This window comes from Bubalus bubalis, chromosome 16, assembly GCF_019923935.1.
Source record: "Bubalus bubalis isolate 160015118507 breed Murrah chromosome 16, NDDB_SH_1, whole genome shotgun sequence".
Taxonomy (NCBI): domain Eukaryota; kingdom Metazoa; phylum Chordata; class Mammalia; order Artiodactyla; family Bovidae; genus Bubalus; species Bubalus bubalis.
In genome coordinates, this window is record NC_059172.1 from 11,155,036 (window position 1) to 11,179,028 (window position 23,993).

At 39.1% G+C, this 23,993-nt stretch overlaps 1 long non-coding RNA gene across 1 annotated transcript in view; it reads right to left on the bottom strand.

Moving 5' to 3' along the window:
* LOC112579560 overlaps positions 1 to 23,993 on the bottom strand; it is a 69,373-nt gene that overhangs the window by 36,108 nt on the left and 9,272 nt on the right. The gene's annotated exons all lie outside the window — the stretch shown is intronic.

Here is a 23,993-nt window from a genome sequence, read left to right on the forward strand (position 1 = left end):
GAGATGCAGGTTTGATCCCCGGGTCAGGAAGATTCCCCTGGACTAGGAAATGGAAATCCACTCCAGTATTCTTAAGTGGAACATTCCATGGACAGAGGACCCTGGCGGGCTACAGTCCGTGAGATTTCAAGGGTTGGACACGACTGAGCACACAGACGATCCACAGTTGCTTGAAACCATGGATGTAGACCTACGGATATGGAGGCCAGACTGTAAAATTACGTGAATTTTTAACTACACAGAAGGTTGGCATCCCTAACTCCTGCATCGTTCAAGGGTCAACTGTAAATAAGTCCTGGGGATATAATGTACAGTTTGATGATTATAGTTAATAATATTGTATTGTAGGTTTGAAAGTTGTTGAGAGAACAGATCTTAAAAGTTCTCATCATAAGAAAAAGTATTCCTTACTATATGATGATGGACGGTAACTAGACTTCTTGAGCTGATCATTTCACAGTACACATATATCGAGTCATGCTGTATACCTGAAACTAATATAATAAGATAATTATAGCTCAATTTGAAAAAGACATGTTGATGAGCTAAATATATATATATATATATATATTTCCTTCATTTTCAGAGGAACATCTTCCTGACAGCCTAGTCATCACTGTGAACCTGTTGCTGGCCAGACAGGAGCTATGCATTCAAGACGTACTGAAATGTGTAGGACTTGTTTCCACTACATTAAACAGTCTTGAACCAGTGTGCTCTTTGAGTTCTCATGACTGCATTTTATAGTCTTTCTATTGGTTATCTCAAAATCAGCTTTTTTCATCCTGTCACTATCAATTATTATCTCAAAATCAGCTTTTCCATCTTATTGCCACCAATGCCACCCTTCCGCCAACTTCGAGTCCACAGCTTCTAATCTGAAGTGGGCTGGGAAATTGGATCACCAAAAATTAAGAATCACTAGGGACTTCACTGAAGGTCCAGTGGTTAAGAATCTGCCTGCCAGTGCAAGGTTCACAGGTTCAATCTCTGCTCTGGGAAGATTCCACACGCTGCAGGGCAATGAAACCCAAGCACCACAAACGAGCCCACACACTTAGAGCCCCTGCAAGAGAAACCACTGCAACGAGAAGCCTGCACACTGCAACGAGAGTAGCTCCCACCTGCCACAACTAGAGAAGGCCCATGCCCAGCAATGAACACCTGGCCCAGCCAAAAATAAGTACATAAATAAAAATTTTAAAAGCCTTTAAAAAACTTAAGAATCATTTGTAAAAGAAATGCACATGAAAGCCATCAAGAAAGAATGTGCTGCTACTGCTGCTAAGTCATTTCAGTCGTGTCCGATTCTGTGCGACCCCATAGACGGCAGCCCACCAGGCTCCCCCATCCCTGGGATTCTCCAAGCAAGAACACTGGAGTGGATTGCCATTTCCTTCTCCAATGCATGAAAGTGAAAAGTGAAAGTGAAGTCGTGTCTGACTCTTAGCGACCCCATGGATTGCAGCCCACCAGGCTCCTCCGTCCATGGGATTTTCCAGGCAAGAGTACTGAAGTGGGGTGCCATTGCCTTCTCCGAAGAAAGTATGTAGTACTATGCAAATATATAAACTTCAATAATTCTATGCTTTTTATATTATTTTATAGATGGATTTACATTTATATGATTGCACCTCAATTACCTCAGCTGGGAAGTGGGTATATTAATATAGCTACCTTCTATATTTGTCATGACAATCAAAGATGTTATTTTTTGTTAGGCACTTAAACCAGGGTCTGGCACATGTTAAATAATGAGTAGTGAAGTGAAACACTCAGTCGTGTCCAACTCTTTGCGACCCCATACAGTCCGTGCGATTCTCTAGACCAGAATACTGGAGTGGGTAGATTTTCCCTTCTCAAGGAGATCTTCCCAACCCATGGATCGAACCCAGGTCTCCTGCATTGCAGGCGGATTCTTTACAGCTGGGCCACAAGGAAAGCCCATAATGAGTAAGTGCTTGTTAAATATATATATATATTAGAGTTAAATAAAATCACATGGTCTCTGAATCAGAGTGTAAAGGGCTTTGACATGAATAAAATGCTTGACTATGAGAAAACTATCTGTGACATCTACCTTCTCTTCTTGGAAATTTTTATAGTTTAATTGATGGCTCTCAGGCCTATTATACCAGGATATGCTACACAGGACTCACACATGTACACACACACAAAGTATATAGATACCAGTACTCCCATCACTCCTCTCTCTATGATTCCCTGAACTCTCCTGGCCAAGGATTCACACAAGGAAGCAATATGACTTCCAGGACATTTTGAGAGTGAAACAAAATGTCTCAACACAATAATAACTAAGATAATACATACTACTCATTGAACATATTCCCATCTGAGCCAAATGCTTTCCATACATTAATTTACTTAATGTCCACACAATCATCTGATGTAGGGACTATTGCAATTCCCTGTCTATGGATACAGGACACCTTCTGGAGACATTAAATAATTTGCCCAAGCTCATGCAGCACTATCCACATTGACTCCCAAGGCAGTGGCTGGAAAGCATTGTTTCCAAGACATTCTATTGTTATGTAGGTGCGTGTAATTCCCTGAAGGGAGTTATCCCTATAAGAATGAGCACTAATTGCCTGGCCTCAATTTAGAAGTCATAGGTGATCCCAGTTTTACTCCCTCTCTTGCCTAGAGCACTGGTTATCCCGATTTGTTTATGGAATTACTGGGGACATGAGGAAATTCTCCAGAAAGCCCTGATTACTGTTCTGCACCTGGAGGCAAAAGTCCCGTGTTTGAGACCTGCCTTCTCATCCTTGTTACTGGATGAACACAGAAATTTTTTTCTTTTTTTAAGATTTTATTGATTGATTTGGCTGCATTAAGTCTTAGTTTTATCTCACAGGCTCCAGAGTGCTGGGGCTCATTGAGGGCTCAGTTGTTCCATGGCACGTGGGATCTTAGTTCCTTGACCAGGGATGGAACCCACATCCCTAAATTGCAAGGTGGATTCTTAACTACTCTACCACCAGGGAAGTCCGCAAACACACAGATCTGATTCAAACTCTTCAAGCATCAGTTTCTTTATATTCAAAGCAGACACAGTGACAGTTGAGTTTGTTGTGAGAGCCAAAGGCACTAATATTTGAGAAAGAGTTTTATAAACCCTAATGACCTATGATAGGAGGTAAGTTATTGTTTGTTGAAAAACATGTCCTCCTGGTGAAACCCAGCCATAACTGCATGGTGATAACTGACTCCATGTCCGTACATGGCAGCCTCAGTCAGCCATGCCACTCAGAGAACATCTGAGATGGGTGGCTTTGGAAGTGATGTGCCCAGAGTTAGATTCCATCAGGATGCAGATATATTGTCCTCTGTACCTTCAAAGTACCTAGTCTACAGAAATGTGCTTGAGTTGTAATAATAATGGGTGTAGTCAGACATCAGGAAGAACTTCACTAAGATTAAGTTAGAGACTCTGAGAACTCCCTTTTGGGAATATTAAAGTGAAAGAGGAGAGTGAAAAGGTTGGCTTAAAGCTCAACATTCAGAAAATGAAGATCACGGCATCTGGTCCCATCACTTCATGGGAAATAGATGGGGAAACAGTGGAAACAGTGTCAGACTTTATTTTTTTGGGCTCTAAAATCACTGCAGATGGTGACTGCAGCCATGAAATTAAAAGACACTTACTCCTTGGAAGGAAAGTTATGACCAACCTAGAGAGCATATTGAAAAGCAGAGACATTACTTTGCCAACAAAGTTCCGTCTAGTCAAGGCTATGGTTTTTCCTGTGGTCATGTATGGATGTGAGAGTTGGACTGTGAAGAAGGCTGAGCACTGAAGAATTGATGCTTTTGAACTGTGGTGTTGGAGAAGACTCTTGAGACTGCAAGGAGATCCAACCAGTCCATTCTGAAGGAGATCAGCCCTGGGATTTCTTTGGAAGGAATGATGCTAAAGCTGAAACTCCAGTACTTTGGCCACCTCTTGTGAAGAGTTGACTCATTGGAAAAGACTCTGATGCTGGGAGGGATTGGGGACAGGAGGGAAAGGGGACGACAGAGGATGAGATGGCTGGATGGCATCACTGGCTCAATGGACGTGAGTTTGAGTTAACTCCGGGAGTTGGTGATGGACAGGGAGGCCTGGCGTGCTGCGATTCATGGGGTCACATAGAGTCAGACACAACTGAGCAACTGAACTGAACTGAACTGAAAAATAAAATAGGTGTTTCTACCTTGAATGTTTCAAGAATTGACCTGACCAGAGCTAGAGGCTGGGATGAAATGACCTCCTCGGGTCTTTTCTACTTCTGTCCGGCTCTGATGTTCTAGCATTAGACCCTTTTGCTAGATGTTCCCAGTCAAGTTCGTTTAGATGTCCTGGGCTCCTTGTCCATTAGATCAGCTGCATCCACAATGCCACAGAAAACTCTTTACGACTGAATAATTTCTTTGGTGTACTTTGAAGCAGTCTACAAAGAACATACGTTAACTTTCATATAACTTAGAACACAAGGGACTATGGCACTCAATTTCTTCAGCAAGTCTGTAATTATTACTTATGATAATAATATCTTATATCTATATAGTGTTTTATTATTGTTGTTGTTATTTTTTAGTCTCTAAGTCATGTCCCACTCTTTTGTGACCCCATGAACTGTAGCCTGCCATGCTCGTCTATCCATGGAATTTTCCAGGCGAGAATACTAGAGTGGGTTGCCATTTCCTTCTCCAGGGGATATACCTAACCCAGGGATCAGACTCACATCTCCTGCTTGGCAGGCACATTCTTCACCACTGAGCCACCTGGGAAGCCCTCATATAGTACTTTATACCCTTCAGTATATTCTAATTTTATTAGATTTCAGAGCCACTCTTGTACTACAAATAAGCGATTACTATGCTCCATATTTTACAAAGGACAAAATGAATACAGAGGTTTGGTGAGCTGCCTAAGACAACACACTTAATAACTGAGTTGACTTCAGGAGACATACCATGCTCCAGCACGTGTAGAAAACAAATCCACTTTCATTCCATGGACCACCAAAGATAGAAGCAGCAAATGGGGTGAGGAATTCCAGGCCAGTGTTCACATAGCTATTTACCCATCCAGTCCAAAAGCTAGATTTACTTTTCTGGAATAAGACATTCTGTTCATTCTGACCACAGAAAACCTGGCCAAGTATTACTCTTGCCCTTTGTGGGAATCTCCCATACCCAGCAGTTCCCAACAGCAAATCTTGGAAACTTCTTGCAAAGATCACCCCTAAATGGAGGATCTAAGTCTAGGAAGCCCAAGTTTCCATCTTGCCTTAATACAGAACTAACAGCCAGCTGACATGGCGGAAGGGCAGTTGCAATTTGACTTATATTTAGATAGAAAATATAAAACGGTATCATTGTAGAGTACATCATAGCTTCTAAGATGTTATTTAAAAGTTCCCAACTTTAAGCAATTTTCAAATCACATTTAAGAGGTAGATGGAAGATCGCATAACCACATTCCACATAGGAAGCTGAGATTCACCTTGTGGTGTGAGATGATACCCATCCCAGACCCAGGGGTCTGTGGAACCATGACAGGAGAACTAACCCATTAGGAGAATCCTGTATTTGGTGTGGATAATAGGTGGTGACGGAAATCTTAGCTTTAACTTTTTCCTATTTTGAGTTTTCTTTTTTTCAACATTCTAATAACAACAAATATTTATTTGTTAATCTTTTTAAACAGTAGCTGCCTTCAGATGACTTTTGTGGCACTTTAACATTAAAGCTCTTGGGATCACAAAGAGTCAGACATGACTTAGCGACTGAACAATAAACAATAAAACATTAAAGCACATTTAAAAAAAAATCACAAAACCAAGCGACCGTACACAATTTTCAGATAGTTCTACATTTACAAAATGGAAAACTTCCAACAATAGTAAATCTAAATAAAATGGGCCTTTATCCCTATAAGGGCCTTCCTAGTGGCTCAGAGGTAAAGAATCCTCCTACAATGCAGAGACGCAAGAGACGGTGGTTCCATCCCTGGGTCTGGAAGAGCCCCTGCAGAAGGAAATGGCAACCCACTCCAGTATTCTTGCTGGGAAAATCCCATGGATGGAGGAGCCTTGTGGGCTACTGTCCAAAGGGCTGCAAAGAGCTGGACACGACTGAGCGACTAAACACACACACACACCCACGTAAACCCATTAATGTTCTTTTAACATTGCCCTTCCTTATAGACTAAAGGATCTCTAGTTTAATTGAAGATTTTTGCCCAGGAATTTTCTCACATCACCAAATTGTATCAGTCTAGGTCAAAATAAATATCTATTTCCATATAAAAATTTTTAAATAATTTGGAAGAATAGAAATAAGTTATTCAATATTCAGAATTTTGGTTTATTTAAATTCACACTTTTTTTTTCATGTACAGTCATATTATAAGGTAAGATATATGGGGGAACTAATGAGAATGAAACATATAGTTGAGATATTACAATTCAAACTAAGCCTATGTTATATAATAATGATTTTTAAACACAAAAGCTCCATGGTATTTCATTTATTTCAAATATTACTCAAACAGCATCACAGTTTTTAAATGTTGGCTACAAAAATTATCAGGTTAGTACATCAGTTATATGTCTTACTCTGTATTAACAGATTATGTCTACATTTTCAGAGACAAATTTGGATTAAATTCTTATATAACTTTACCACTGAGCTAAAAATAAATATGGAAAAATATTGGTCTGATTCTTTGAAGGATTTTTTTAATTAGAAATAACACATTAAAATAAAGTGTATGTAAACAATATAGCAGAATCAGGGCATAGATTTATGTGATCCCAAAACAAAAACTCAATCACCAAAAACCAAAACAAACAAAAATAAAGCAAGCTTTTTAAAAAAGGCTTAAGCCATGGAACTTCAAATTCTAAATAATAATTATTCCAAATTCATTTCTATAACTTATCACTTACAAGTATCTTTTTTCAAACTGGCCAACGAAAATGTGCTTTATGAATCCCAACAGATTATGTCTCTTTCTGTATCCAATCTTCTACTCTGAATGATGTTTTTCCCCAAGTTAACATAATTTTTTTACATTTTTAAAAAGAGATAAAAAGATATAGTACCCTAACAGGACAAGAAACTTGGAAACCATACACACACAAAGTAAAATTTCATTAAAGGTTTTTCCTTAGTAAAGTTAATAAAAATAAAAACACATTTTATAACACTTTTTTTTTCACTCAAAAAGATTTCAAAGTTCACCAAACCAAGATTCGTTTCACTCATTACTGATGTGTGTTCATCCTTGCAGAGGATGTATGGAATCTGATTAACAGCAAAAGTATACTTCCAATATTACTGTCCTTCTGGACCAAGAACCCAGAAAAGATTCTTTAAAAAGAGTCCTCAGAAGAAAATCGAGGATTCTTTTGTGTGTGTGTGTGGAGTCAGTTGCAGTGGAACCTCCTTAAATGGACCAAACTAGTCTTCTGCCAGTCTTGATGCCTGGAGCTTTGCTGTGTCAGGTGGATGGCAAACCTCCCGCAATCTCAGCCCCAGCCTCAGCCTGTCTGCCAAACAACTTTCTAGAGACTTGGATGATGAAGATATTCTCTTTGAAATAAAACAATCTGTCTAGGGTTCCTTTTTATCCTGACCATTTACAAGAGTATTGGAAAACTTCCTTGGTGATCCAGTCGTAAAGAATCCACCTAACAATGTAGGGGACGTGGGTTTGATCCCTGGTCCGGGAAGATCCCACATGCCACAGAGCAACTAAGCCCCTGTGCCACAGCTACTGAAGCCTTGGTGCCCTAGAGCCTGTGCTTCACAGCAAGAGAAGCCGCCATAATAAGAAGCTCCAGAATTAGAGAGAAACTCCCGCTCGACGCAACTATAGAAAGCCTGTGCACAGCAGTGAAGACCCAGTGCTGCTGCTGCTGCTGCTAAGTCGCTTCAGTCGTGTCCGACTCTTTGCGACCCCATAGACGGCAGCCCACCAGGCCCCGCCGTCCCTGGGATGCTCCAGGCAAGAACACTGGAGTGGGTTGCCATTTCCTCCTCCAAATGAATATTTAAAAAAAAAAAAAAAAAAAAGAGTATCTGAACACAATGAACCCTAAGGTTAGCTCAGAGAGGAAATAGTTCCTTTTACTTAACAGGGAAAAACCCAGACCCAGACTCAACTCACTTTCAAAATCCACGTTCCAATGTTCCTTCCCATCCATCTTTTAGTGCAGAACCACAGTTAAAATAATCAGGATGATACAGCCGGATGACAGACCTTAACTCAAACAGCTTACAGCCAGTCATATTTTCCACTCCTTACCTACTACATTTGAGTGTAGTATCATGGGCTGAATGTCTGTGTTCTCCCAAAATTCATATGTTGAAGCCCTAACACTTAGTGTGATGAAATTAGGAGGCGGAGCCTTGGGGAGGTAATTCGATCTAAAGGAGGTCATGAGGGAGTGGAGTCCCATAATGGGATTAGTGCCCTTATAAGAAGAGAAAGAGAGACCAGAATTTGCTCTCCCCACACACATGTGCTGACGTGCTAAAGAAAGGCAACGGGAATACACAGCAAGAAGCAGGCAGTCTACAAGCCAGGAAACTGGCTCTTACTCGGAACCGAAGCTACCAGGACCTTGATTTTGGACTTCTAGTCTCCACGATCCTGAGAAATAAACGTCTGCTATTTAAGCCACTCAGTCTGCGGTGTTTTGTTACAGCAGCTTGAGCTGCCTAAGACAAATGGCATACGTGTCTTTCTAAACAAGCACACCTGAGGACCGTTATTCAGTCATTTGCTTATTTATTGGATAAAAATGAAATGAGTGCTACTTTGTGCCAGACGCTGCTGTAAGTATGGAGGGTCAGCAGTGTGTGTCAGCTGGTGGTGTTTTTATCTTTGCGACCCCATGGACTATAGCCCACCAGGCTCCTCTGTCCGTGGGATTTTCCAGGCGAGGATACTGGAGCTGGTTGCCATTTCCTTCTCCCGGGGATCTTCCTGACCCAGGGATCGAACCAAGTCTCGTGCACTGGCAGGCAGATTCCTTATTGCTGAGCCACCAGGGAAGCCCAAATCCCTACTCTCATGGAGGTTACATTTCTCAAGTTGCCTTCCAAGACCACATTGGGAATATCCCACCAAATTAGCTAATATTACCAAAGGACCAAATCTGTGTGTGCATATTATTGGTACAATGAATTCGCACTACACCTTACCTCTAAAGGGTTTTTGTGTCTTTAAAGACATTACCTCCCACATCCAAGCTGTTATCTCACAGAAATGGAAAGGGGCACTTGCTGGGAGGAAAACACGAACTTAGTATTTATACATTTTTGTATTATTGAACTAATTGAAATGAGCATGTATTACCTTTGTATATATAATTCCATAAAAGTTCTTTTTAACTTTACAATCAGCCCCTCAATATTCCTGAGAGACGAGGGCCAGACAGATGGAAGTGAATGAGGTCCAGAGAATGACTCTGGTTATGAGGAGAGAATTGCCTCACAGATATCCCTTCCCTAGAACCCAGTCAAGTGACCACAAAGTTCTCCAGTAGCAACAAGGAAAGGGGCGTAGCCAGTGCTGGAAGTAAGACTCAAAAAGTGGCAGCTAAAAAGGAAATCAGGACTTCCCTGGGGGTCTAGTGGTTAAGAATCTGCCTGCCAATGCAAGGGACACAGGTTCAATCCCTGGTCCAGGAAGATTCCACATGCTGTGGGGCAACTAAGCCCGAGCGCCACAACTACTGAAGCCCACGCCCTCTCGAGCCCATGCTGCACTAGAGAAGCCACCGCAAGGAGAAGCTCCCGCACGGCAACTAGCGAGTAGCCCCCACTCACCGCAACTAGAGAAAGCCCTTGAGAAGCAACAAAGACCCAGAGAAGCCAAAAACAAATAAATACATTAAAAATTTTTTAAAGAAAATCAGTTCTGATTTGGGATGGAGCTGGGCAGCAGAATGGAATGCCCACTAACTGCATACTGACTTTTCAAAAGCTCTCACAATAAGTCACACCAATCATGAAAATTCTCACTAAAACTCCAAACCTGGTAAGAAGAAAACTGGGACTAGCGTAGCGTCTTCCTTCTTCACTGGGAAGTAGGGGGAACAATCGCAATGATAGAAGCAGGGGAAGTGGACAAGGAGGCTGCCTCCTGCAGAAGTGGAGGCTCCAGGCATGTCCTGAGTGGGGCAGGGATCTGAAGCCAGAAGTTATCTATCCAGCAAAAGGAGATCCACCTCCCACCTGGAGCCAGGTGCTGAGAATGCTGGTCCAGGACAACTAATGAACCTTCAAAGGGAGAGCAGAGCCCAAACTGTCTAACAAAGCCTGCCCCAGGTGAATCCTCTCTGTTCCCTTGCTCTTTAGGAAAAACTGGAGGGCTCTTAAAGTGTAGACCTTAAGAAAAAAAACCAAATGATACTGTGAGATGATAGTTAAGGTACTACTAACACTGTAAGAGTAAAGAGAGAAAATACAATATAGATAGAACTGCTAAAGCATGATCAAGATAAAAAATCAACGCAGGGACTTTCCTGGTGGATCCAGACACAACAGAAGACCCTGCATGCCCCAACTAAGACCCAATGCAGCCAAATAATTAACAAGTATTTTTAAAAAATGAAATGGCACTAAAACAAGTCTGTATATCACACTCACACATGCTGCTGCTGCTGCTAAGTCGCTCCAGTCATGTCCGACTCTGTGCAACCCCATACACAGCATGCAAAAGACACATAAATAACCAGCCTACAAAATATAACTCAATAAAGAGGAGAGAAATCCTTTACAAGTGTGTTTAACTAAAGAATAACCGAGTAAGAACATGAGGTCAAGAGATGATTTAAAAAAAACCAGAATGAGATGAAAAAAGAAACAACAGGTTGGAGGAAACAAATGGATGCCAGAACAATATCATTTAAAAATTATAAATAAAAATACCAAAGGGACAGAATAGACAGAGCTGAAAAAAAAATCACAGGTGTAGAATAAAGGTTGAAATAATTAAATGTATGTGAAAGAGAGAAAGCAGATTAGGGAGAAGCCAATAAACATGGAAGATAAACATAATAATAATAGGTATCTTTAAAGTATCAAACTCAACACATAAAGTGGGAAAAAGTACCGAAAGACCCAACAAAAGAAAATTTCCCTAAAAAAAATAGTAGCCTTTAAAATAGAGTTTATTATATGCCAGACACTATTCTATGCACTTGACACAAATTAACTAAAATCATCCCAACCAATTTTAGAGGCAGACATAATTATTTACATTTACAGATAAGTTGTAAATGGACTGCAGGGAGATCAACCAGTCAATCTTAAAGGAAATCAATCTTGAATATTCATTGGAAGGACTGATGATGAAACTGAATACTTTGGCCATTTGATGCAAAGAACGGACTCATTAGAAAAGACTGTGATTCTGGGAAAGATTGAAGGCAAGAGGAGAAGGGGACGACAGAGGATGAGATAGCTGGATGGCATCACTGACTCGATGGATGTGAGTCTGAGTGAACTCCGGGAGTTGGTGATGGACAGGGAGGCCTGGCGAGCTGCAGTCCATGGGGTCGCAAAGAGTCGGACACGACTGGGCGACTGAACAACGACTGAACAACAGATAAGCTGAGGCATAAAGAGATTAATAACTTGCTAAGATCTTACAGTTAATAATATTAAGTCAGGTAGAACTGAAAATGTCTATGGAAAAGCACACACTGGGTTCTAGAAATATGGAATGTAACATTTACAAGGCCGAAACAACATCAAGGGTAAAGAAAACACTTTTTACACATTCAGTCATACAAGGTAAATTACTGACAATGAGAAATAATCACCCGACGTCCTTCTCCGAAATAATATTCAATGCCAAAAAGATAACAGAGGAATAACTATATAGCTCTTTAGAAATAAAGGGTGACCCAAGAACAGTATCCTTATTCAAACATATAGGCAACATATACAAAAGAATTCAATGAAACAGTACCAGTAAGTTGTTTTAGAAGAAAAAAAAAAGTGTTTACACTAAAACCCAGCCAATTATAAAATAAATCCAAATAAAGAACTTGAGGGTGGCGAAGCTGTTGTAAAAAGTCTAATAAAAAGTACAAATACTAGACAGTAGCTATGATATGAATTATGGCTATAGAAATGATACCAAACCTGATAATGCACATATAATAAAAACATAACCAAAACAATAGCAAAATAATGTGATACAACAATAAAAATCAAAGTGAGAGAGAAAGAGGTGGGGGAAAAAAAAGAGTGCTTGCATGAGGGGAATAAATCAACACTGCCTAAAACAAAATCATTCAGGGTAAAAAATAAAGGCTATAACTTCTTAAGGAACTTCATAATCTCTTCTTAAAATTAGAAGGGATATTTTGAGAAATGATATTTCCTGTGATAAAGAAATGTGTATTTGAAGTTTAGTGATTCCTACAATTTCTTTTTTCTTCTTTCAATTTAAGTTAAACACAATCATTCTATTTCAAAATAGCAGTATGACCTCATTTTGTATCTCATCAATAATATATTGACTATCTCTTACCATCCATTCATTTATCCTTCCATTAGTTGTTCTATTTTATGTGCCTAAAAATTATTTAAAAATCACAGATATATTTAAAAGAATAAAGTACCTTTAAAAGTAAAACAATAGTGATTTTTATTTAAAAAGAAAAACAAAGTTATAATAATGCATCTGGGGAGCTGGCTGGGGCTTTTTAAAATCTCCTCCTCTTTATAGGGTAAGAGAACAAACGTAAAATGGTACAGCCACTGTGAAAAACAGTATGGCGCGTCCTCAAAAATTAAAAATAGAACTACCATACGATTCAGCAATTCGACTTCTGGTATTTTTCCAAAGAAAACAAAAACACTAATTTGAAAAGATATGCACCCCTATGTTCATGGCAGCAATATTCAAAATAAACCAAGATATGGAACCAACCTCAGTGCCCATAAATAGATGAATGAATAAAGATGTGAGATATATATATATATACACACAATGGAATATTACTCAGCCTTTAAAAAATGAAATCTTGCCTTTTGTGACAACATGGATGGACCTAGAGGGTATTATTCTTAGTGAAATAAGTCAGACAGAGAAAGACAAAAAAATGTACGATTTCTCTTATTTGTGGAATCTAAAAATCAAAACAAATGAACAAACATAACAAAACAGAAACAGAGTCATAGATACAGAAAACAAATAGGTGGTTGCCAGAGTGGGAGAGGGTGTTGAGAGCAGTCGGTGAGGAAGATTAAAAGGTACAAATTTTCAGTTACAAATTAAATGAGTCAGTGGTATGAAATGCAAAAAACAAAACCAAACCAGAATGAGATGAAGTACTAAGGGACACGTAGGCTGTTGTGATATAAGCCAATGTTCATTCTATTCCAGTATTCTGATTTCCTATTAGGAATTTAAGCAGTGCAAAAAAGCATCAAAAATAAAGTTTAAAAAAAAAAAGTGAAAAAAACCCCACACCAAGTCCTACCATCTAGAAATAACCAACATTGCCATCAGGTGAACATCAGTCCAGATAATTTTTATCCAGATAAAAGAATCAGTGGATAGATAGTTGATTAGATAAATAGCATGATAAATATTATAAAAAATAAAATGAGATTAGATGCAGTATTTACTAACAAAAAAGATTCCACTTAATTCTTAAACATGATATTGTGCAAATGATGTAAGAAATCGAGCCCAGATGTTTAAACATCCAGTGTATGGTGTTCCCTCGAGTATAACTGCTCTGTTGGATACACGCACCGCAGGGCAGTCCCACTTATGCAGACACTTACACACACACACACACACACACACACACACACACACACACACACACACACCCCAGGCCTACTCTCCTGTTGATCTACAGCACCCTGAGGTCTGACCGAGTCTTTTCTGCACCCACAGAAGGGATTTCCCTTGTCTGACTTATCACACCTCACTCGGACACAGAAGGCACCGGACAGGGACATTTGAGCAAAGATGTGAGATGTGTGCATGAGAAACGATTCCGAAGGAAAAGCAACTCAAGCCAAAAGGACTAAGAGAAGAAGACGAACAGTGAGGCGGGCACTTAGGAGCAGAAAGGGCAACCAGGCAGGCACAGAGGGCAGGAAAGTAAGAAGGGACAAGAGCTGCAGGGTGGAGTGACATAAAAGGAGGATCTGTTTCCCACTCTGCGTCCCACGGAGAGACACTTTCCTACTGGCAATGGACTGTCACAGACAGAAATGGAGATGCAAGGGAGGCAAATTAACTTCACCGAGATCAAGTTTGGAGGGGGAAAGACCCCAAGTCAAGAATTGGATCCATGTACTTCCCTGGTAGCGCAGTGGATAAGATTCCTCCTGCCAATGCAGGGGACACAGGTTCAATCCCTTGTCTGGGAAGATCCCACAGGCCAGTGGAGCAACTAAGCCTGTGCACCACAACTGTGGAGCCCAAGCTCTAGAGCCTGGGAACCACAACTACGGAGCCCACGTGCTGTAACTACTGAAGCTCATGTACCTAGAGCCCTGAGCTCCGCAACAGGAGGGGCCGCCACAAGGAGAAGTCCATGCACAGCCGTGAAGAGGAGTGCCCGCTCGCCGCAACTAGAGAAAGCCCGGAAAGCACTGAACACCCAGTGCAGCCAAAAATAAATAAATTTAATTTAATTTTAAAACGGATTCATGAGTAAACAAAGGCTCAGCATCAGGAGTAGAAAACAGCTGTTATCAGAAAGGTCTACATCTAGTATCCTTGGAGCAAGACATATGCATGGACACCTGCAGGTTCGGCTTTCCCACCTGCCAGAGGAGGTACTACCTTATCTGTAGACACAGTTCAAAAGGAACATAAGTGACCCAGGAGACCAGCTACATAAGACACCATAATGGAACTCTGGGTGAAGGCACTGGATATTCAGAGGCCTTCCTTTCACCCACGTCAGGGGCTTTTTCCACCCTGGGAAGGATACTTCATTCACAGCATACACAGCAGCACGATATCTGATCACTTGACTGCTCGTTGGAGGGCACTCACTGGCCCCAGGTACCCTGAGTTCTACAGGGAGGACAACTAAGACCCACATCGCTCCTCAAGTTATCAGGCTCTGTGATCACCTAAGTGGTATCACCCTGCTGCTGCTACTGCTGCTAAGTCGCTTCAGTCGTGTCCAACTCTGTACGACCCCATAGACGGCAGCCCACCAGGCTCCCCTGTCCCTGGGATTCTCCAGGCAATACTCAAGTTTATATCAAGTATCTTGACCTCCCTTAAAGGAACACAAAAACACGGGTCTTTCGTAATGACCAGAATGAAGTTGAGTCACTTATTTGCATTTTCCTTGCTCTTTGAACCTCTCTCTAATATTATCATCAGAGATCAACTCCCCCATCTAAAGCCTTCAGTGATCCTGCAATGCCTTCAAAACTCAGTACAAAGTCATTTGCTCAACATTCAGCTTCCTCTATAACCTGGCCCCTGTCTTTGTAGCTTCCTTTTCCTCCTCACCATTCCAATCATCCAGTGCTCCAATCACAGTATATTAGCCCAGAATCCACCTCGCATTCACTATTCCAGACCTTTATTATCAAGTTCCACCGCCAGGAATGCCTATATTCATCATCTTTGTATCAAAATTCTACTCAGTATACAAGGCTTAGCTCACATGTCCCTCACCCCCCAGAACCCCCATCAGAATTAGGCTTCCTTTTTCAGGGCCATGGCACTTTGTTTTGACCTCTAGTTAGACTTAATTCATTTTGCCCTCTATTAGTTGCTGTTTGAATCTGTCTTGATTTAAATCTGTCCTTATGGGTCATAAGTGAATGAACGTTTATTGAACATCTACTAAGGTTGCCAGGTGCTTTCACAGACATCATCTAATTTATCCTTCTGTTGCTAACAGGTAGTGCTCATACATTTCAGGCGTTCATAAATGTATGTTGTGCTATTCTATTAAAGAGAAGGGTAATAGTTTGATTTCTGACCTTCACCAGGAGGTCACTTAAATACATCTCCTTTAGAAGACTTAATGAAAAAATTAGACTGTTCAACTCAGTTGGATGGCATAGAGAAGGGGTGCCAAATATTTAGTCTTTGGTAATTCTGTCTTAGAAAAATGCCCTAGCCAGAAAACAACACTGTCCTTTTTTCTGCTTCTTTTTCTTGGCCCCACCCAGGAAACTCAGCATCATCTCTATCCTGCCCAGAGTCGGACCTCGACAAGCTAGACGGTTCTAACTCTGGACCAGCTACTAATTTTCTGTGAACTTTAGACAAGACAGAGCCCTACACTGTGTGCTGTGCTGTGCCGCTCAGTCGCGTCCGACTCTCCATGACTCTAAGACCCCATGGACTGTAGCCCACCAGGCCCCCGTTCATGGGGATTCTTCAGGCAAGAATACTGGAGTGGGTTGCCATTCTCTTCTCCAGGGGATCTTCCCAACCCAGGGACTGAACCTAGGTCTCCCACAATGCAGGTGGATTCTCTACCATCTGAGCCACCAACGAAGCCTTATGTAAAATGGGGCATTTGGGCTGGATGACCTCAGAGGTACTGATCAGTTCCTAAGATTCTATGTTGAAAGAACATACACGAGATGACTTGGGAATTGGCTAACTCTTCAGGCCATCTGTGTACAACAAAATATGGAAGACTATGGAAACAGGGCAATAGATTTCTGTGTGTGTGTGTGTGTGTGTGTGTGTGTTCTGAGAATGTTTTGTGTCTGTGCATTGAGGGGGGAGGTGAAAAGCTGTTAATCCATGGAAGTCTACTTTCAAGAAATTTACAATTTATGTGAATACCCAAACCGTAAAAACACTGCTTGGTTACTCTTTACTAGAGGTTACCATTTTTTGTTGTTGTTCATAAGAAACTAGTGAAGATTATTTTTAAATCCACTAATCTTACAGTTGAGAATGGCTTTTAAAAAATACACAGACCTATAGAACTCAAAGATCACCATTAACAAATAAGTTCTCTTCATTTACATTTAGCATCTGACTAATCATGCAGAAGGATCTCTTTTGACCAAATGAATGAGAAATCAACAGGGTTACATCAACTTCTGCAGGGAGTGAGGGAACATGTAACACTCAATTTTAGTCAGAGTGTCAATGAAGGCATATCCATTCACTGTTTAATAACCAGTTGATCTGGACTCAGCTATTTTCAAAACCATCAATTAGACTGGACTAAATCTCTCCTTAGACAGGTTTGGATGAAAAGACACAGCTTGTATACCAAGTGTGTGCATATACAGATGAACCTGAGAACCCTCAGTTTGATTTAGGAGGGGCCCACTACAGTTCTCCATATGCCTCCCCAAGGATATAAGGTGTCCTTTGTTCCCTCTGCTGTCAGAGAAAACCAAGAATAAACAGGGGCTTTGGTGCTGTTAGGGTCAAGGTCAGACTCACATCTTTTGTTTCTATCAAATGTTTACTGTGTGCTGTGCCAGTATTTCATCAGACTGTTTTAACCAAAGGCACATAATACTGGGCCTCAAATACAGAAATGCCACCGTGGCACCAATAAAAATGCTCTAGCATATCAGGACTATGAGTTTGCTATAAGTAAAAGGTATTAGATCTGCAGGGAAAAATAAACTTATAAAATAAGAAAAAGAAAAAAGAAGACAAAAGAAAATTTTGATTAGGTACTTTTTGGAGGGACTGTGGAGCAACATCATGCAAAATTCTGGAGAAAATAAAACATCAAAAAAAAAAAAGGGAAAAGAAAAGTGACTAATGTACTTCATAGGCTAAACATATTTTTAATGCAAACATAGGAGAAGCAGAAGGGCTCTTTTAAAACAGGGATCTTCAGTTAAGTACAGCCATTAGCTCTTAGAGGCCAAACTAAGCCAGTCTACAAGGAGGGGGACAGTTTTCAGATCAGTATTGCTCAATCAACACAATTTTTAAAAATTTTTTACAAAGGAAGAAAAGAAAATCAATTAAAATTTTGAGCCAAAACTTCAAGACACTATTTTTAAGACTCAGTTTCTTCATATATTTTAATATATATATATATCCTTTTAAAAATATTTTTCTCACTGCAATGGCTTTCCTAAAATCAAATATGTATTTTTTTCCTTTGCTGAAGATTCCCCGAAAAGAACATTTCCCTCCAAATCTATACTTTCAATATATTAATAAAATAGATTCAAACTTTTTGTTTGTTTTTGTAGAATTTGCTAGCCCTTTTTTTTTTTCTTCCTGAAAGAAAATCCTCCTCCAAATTTTTATTTTTTTATTCAGGATATTTAAAAGTAATTGCTACTTTTTGAAGAATTATGTCATTATGGAGTAATTAAGATTTTTAAAAGTTAACGATCTTTATGACTCAGAAAGCCCTTAATCCAATTATCAGGGTGAAGGATGAACTGACCTTTTCTCCTTTCAATCCTGTTTCTAGTTTGGGGGAAAAAAAAAAAAAAATCTCTTTCAGAAAACACTGATTTCTAAATTTACCAAATATGATGGCAAATTTAATAGCAGTGAAGTTTTTAAATAAGCTTGTACATATCAATTTAAAAACTGCTTCTTGCATATCAATTTTGGGTTTATGTATGTGCATTCCTGAAGAAAGAAAGGGGAACAGGGAAGAGTTTTATTTGGTATTTATACTGTGCTTAAACCTGCCTCAACTAGAGGCAGGTTTAAGCACATTTAATTTCCTATGCTCAAGTTTTCTCTTTCCTTCTTCATGTTTTACTTTTTCTTTTATTTTGCTATTCATACTATTTCCTTTTTTGTCCGTGAACAATATTTTTTAATAACAAAATTAACAGTAAATAATAATGGTTACAGCAACACTGAAGGTTATAATTATATTATCTATTGTTTTCCTTCGAAGGATCTCAAGGTAGTTTACAAAGAGAAAATAAAACCAGCATTCCTTCTCCTGTCACAGGATTTAAAAATTTGACAGTTGTAATTTTGGGGGGTACATGATACTGATGCTAAATCATTCTAAAGAGTGCCTTTCCTACATCATTGCTGGAGCTTCCCTATATTCCGGATTGGAGACTAAAATTTTATTTCTTTAAAGATGTTTTTATTTAGCATTGTCAGACACAGTTCCATCAGTCTTTTTAAGGAGACAAAAGACCTCTTAGGTTTAATTCAGAGTTGAGGGCCACTTACATTTGATGAAAAGACTACCTTATGTCAAAAATAATGTCAATATTTAGCTTATTCATGTGCAGACTACTTTAATTTTAAATGAAATTTAGAGGAATTCATATCTTCTAGTATATCAGTCAGTCTAAGCCAGCATGAGACTATGTTCTAACATTAGGTTACCTTCAGATACAAGCGGTTAAGTTCTACCTTCTGGGTAAGGAAGATGAGCTACCGTCTCTGCTGCTGAGACTATATATAGGTGTATGTGTGCGCATACACGTGCGCAACAGACAAAAAACGCCATAATGAAACTAACATGTAGACCGATGTCGAGCATACAGTTTCAGGGTTTTGATGGTGCCCTGAACTAAGACACTGGGATAAGGTCCCTGTATCTCTCTTTACCTTGTCCTCTCCGAATCAGCTCCTAATCTAGTGACAGATTTTCACCTCATTCTTTGGGGATCTTTTTAAGATCACAGACTCCTTCCCCTACTTTCAGTAAATGTTAATTAACCTCCAAGGGTGCATGACATCAAAAACATAATTCTGACCCCCTTGAAAAGAAAGAAGAATTAACAGGCATCACCTTCCTGACTATCAAAAAACCTCCATTAAAAAAAAAGATAGCTCTATAAGCTGTATTTTCCCCTGTAGGACTGCATATTAACAGACAACAGGAAAAATGGAAAAAGATTTGTGTATATGGAAAAATTGTTTCTGAGGTTGGGCCTGTTGGCTCAAGAAAATGGCAGAGAGAAGAGGTCAGTGACTACTTGAGGCATTTTTTGTCATTTTAATCACCTCATGTCTCCTCTTCTCTATGGCAGATTTAGTACATTTGCAACAGGTTGATGATTGTGGTGCAAGGTATGAGAGCCAATGAAAGATCTGTGAGATTTTTGAAAAAAAATTTTTTAATTTGGAGCAATTCTATGACCTAGGTTTTTATACTTTGGGGGAGGATATTTGGCTTTTTAAATTGCAATCCTTTGGGGAAATTTCCATAAATTTTATTTAATTCTATAATATGATTCCTCAAGCAACTTCTAGAATCTACTACTTTATTACAAAGCCTTATTACATTTTTTTAAAAAAAATAAAAAATATTTTTGCCAAAAACATAGCAATAAATACATAGCCCCTATTTAGTGCCATGTATAATCCTTCTAGAAGCATAAATATTAGAAATAAGACAACCTATTTTGATGTGTTATATTTAAATCTATACATTTTATAATCTGTGAGCATATACAGAAAAAAATTAAAGATGAAATCGACCTAGTGCTAAAACATAAACTCCTAAGTATGTTAGCAAAAAAAAAAAAAGTGTGGTCAGTTTAAAATTATATCTGAGAAAACATTTTGACTGAAAATTCTATTTCTAACTAAAAAAGAGATTAACTAAAAAGACATCTTATTTTTATATTAAGGAATAAATTGATGAATAGTAGAAGAAAGTGCCACTCCTCCCTAAAATAAGCATATTAATGAATATCACACATCTCTCTGTGGAAATTATATTTGTTTTGTGCCACATGAAAAATTAATGTTTTATAATCATAAATAAAATATCTTCTTAGATATTTGAGCTTTGGTTAAATAATGATCTTTACTGGGATAAACTATCTTTAATGTTATACAAATAAAATAAACAAAATTTCATGTTAAAATCTCAGAGAAGCTGAGAGGTAGCTCACTGAGAAGCAAGATTTTTAATCATAAGATTAAAAACATTTTACAGTTTATCTTTAAAGTTTTCCCTTCTTTGAAAAAAATATTTTCCTTTCTCTCAGAATTCTAAAGCATGACTTTGAAAAAAATTCTAAAGCTAATAGCTAATCCTCAAAAAAGTAATAAGCTTGTATTTTTAAAATACCATTTGTTTATTATTTGAAGAGATAGCAACTGTTTTCATGACTGTTTCATATTTAAATGCAAATAATTCTTATGTAAAACTATCTGAAATAGGTTTTTTTCTGGACAAGCTCCCTGAAGGGCAAGTTTGAGGGGGAAATAGCTATGAACTGGAGGATTTCATAAGTCTGTAAATAAATGAAAATACTAAATTAGTGTTACAGCCTAAAATATTTTCTTAGTATTTTAATTTTAATTCTTTAAGATTTTAATGAGCAAATTTTAAATCAGGAAGCTATCAATAAATTTTTTTCTTTCTTTAAAAAGTTTTATTATAAATGACTGATTCTGTGCTCCATTACCTACATATAATTTAAAATTTAAAAAGAGAGGCATAAAGGAAAACTGCTGAGGGGAAACAATTTTCCTCTTTTACTTAAATATCATTTCATTAGATGTGATGTTGAGGTTCAGAGTGGTAGAAGTCGAGAGGATAAAGTTTGGAGGGCTATCTCTAATTCACCCTTCCTTTTCAAACTCAATGTATAGGCTGCCAATTTACTTACTGCCCCTTTATCAGCTAAGAATTACAGAACTTCTCAGACAATTTCATTTTGGTTCATACTACACCCATCTCTGGCAAGAGGGTTTTCTGCTCTTTTTCTTATCTCTGATCAAGTATTCTTGTCACAAACTCAAAGGGTAAAAGAGACCCCATAATTAAAAAAAAAAAATCACTTAACTCCACTTTGAAACAGTGAAACTATTTTTTTAGTTGATTTTTTTTTTTCTACCAACCTAAGTTCTGGGCTTTAAAGAGGGGTCAACCCTGGGGATCAAAATTTTTTACAAAGGCAGTCTGATTTGCCTGTGGAGATATTAAAAGGTCAGTGTGGTATAAATCATTGCAGTTTGAATGACAGCTGTCCTGAAAGGCTATTACTGTTGTTCAGCTCCAGACCAGTTCCTAGCCCAATTCACAACATCAGGAAAATCTCAAGATGATCCTAGCACTCCTTGACTTTAGACTCATCTCCCACCTCATGACTCCTGGTGGTGTTACCTGCTTCCTATTCCTATTTCACTCTTTCAACCAGTTCAGGACTCTATCTAGACCCTGGGTCTGCAGGCACCTGTCTTAACACTGCTGCTGCTGCTGCTGCTGCTAAGTCGTGTTAGTCGTGTCCGACTCTGTGTGACCCCATAGACGGCAGCCCACCAGGTTCCTCCGTCCCTGGGATTCTCCAGGCTAGCAGTGCTTATTGGTTGAATACATACTACACGCCTGAAGTACCAGATTGTGTGTTAACTGATATCTCATTTCATCTTCCCAACAACTTTATGAAATAGGCACTTGAATATCCCCATTTTACAGATGAAGAAACTGACTCAGAGAGATAACTTGCTCTAGTGCATGCAGCTGAAAAGAACAGAACTGACAAGTAAACCGAGATTGCACTGGCCTCAAAGCCCGTGGCCTTAGACCAAGCAGTTGTACTGCTTCCTCAAATTATGCTGCTTTTTAGCCGCCCCTTGAAAGGCTGCAAAGAAGGGATGGCGAGGACTACTGTGCAGTTTGCGTTTGACACGTCCCTGGGGTTTTTAGTATGGTTTTTTAAAAAGAGAAGAAAAGTCTTCGAGTAGAGTTGATGGGTAGGCTGTGGGGGAAATGCAGAAAGGCCTGTGGAGAAGGCACCTGTTTCTAAGAAAATTAAATAAAATACATAAAAAGCAAACAAAGGCAAAAAACATCTTTTGGAATGGCCTCAGATGTGCTTTATAGGTTCTGGGGTACAAAGAGTAGCCCTTTTCTTCTAGTATTCCCCAGAAAACGTGAAGACCCCAGAAAACGTGAAGATGCTTCCTATCGTCACCCTGCAACTTTCCACTAAGACTTGAAAGAAATGCCGGATAGAACAAGTTAAGTGAATCAAAGAGAAGAGAGCAAAGATTTTTTTGAGGTGGGGAGGGGTGATAAGAGAAGACAAAAAGATTTATAAGACAGTGAAAAGTGAAGCTGGAGGAAGGACGGAACGAAGAGAAAATACATGTGAAAAGGAAAGAGAAAGCATCCTTGATGATAGCAAACAGTGTTATCTGTTCTTGCCCTTTTATTGTTCCTTTACTCTTTCCTCGGTGGGAATCACCTAAACTGAAAACTTAGGACTGGATATAAGCCAAACGTAAAAGGTGAATGGTAAGTATTCTCAGTGAGTCGTTTTTCCCCCTCTGATCACAAAAAAAATTTTTAAGTCAAAAAGGGAATGATTTGCAAAAACAATTGTGATTAAATTCAATAGATTTTTAAAAAGAACTTGAAAGCAAGGAATTAAAGGGGAATGAAACAACAAAGAGATAATCTTTGGGTAGGGATACATCAAGTAGAGAAAAAGATTTTTCTATCAGCCCTCCTGATTTACTCCCAGTCGGGTAATCCTGGGCACTGGCAGGCTATGGAGCAAATGGACAGATGCTTTCAGAAAAGATTATCTTTTATCTGTTACTCAGGGAATAGCTCTGGTCCTATGACTGCAGATTCCATGATATAAGCCTTGTATGCCATTGCTATATGTGTCAGGCAGGGGGAAAAAAACATAATAATAACAACAATTAACGTTTATTCAGAACTGAGTGAAGCTCTTTATATGCATAATCTGATTGAATTCTCACCAGAATCTCAGGGTTGTTATTGTTATTCCCATTTTACAGATAAGGAAATTGGGAAAATGAGAAGGACTGATTTGCCTTTAGGTGGATCTTTCTATTCTTGAGCCTCAGCAGAAGCAATCTGTTACTTTCTTGCTTAAGTAGAAACTCACACACTTCACCGGATCCTCCCACAGTCTACCAGAAGTCTTTACAAATTCAGATCCTAATCCAGACCTTCCACTTCCAAGGTCATCTCCCTGCAGTGCTTTCCACTGGCTATTTACCCTGGGAGCGCCGAGTAAGAGCATCCAGCTCACCCTGAACGTAA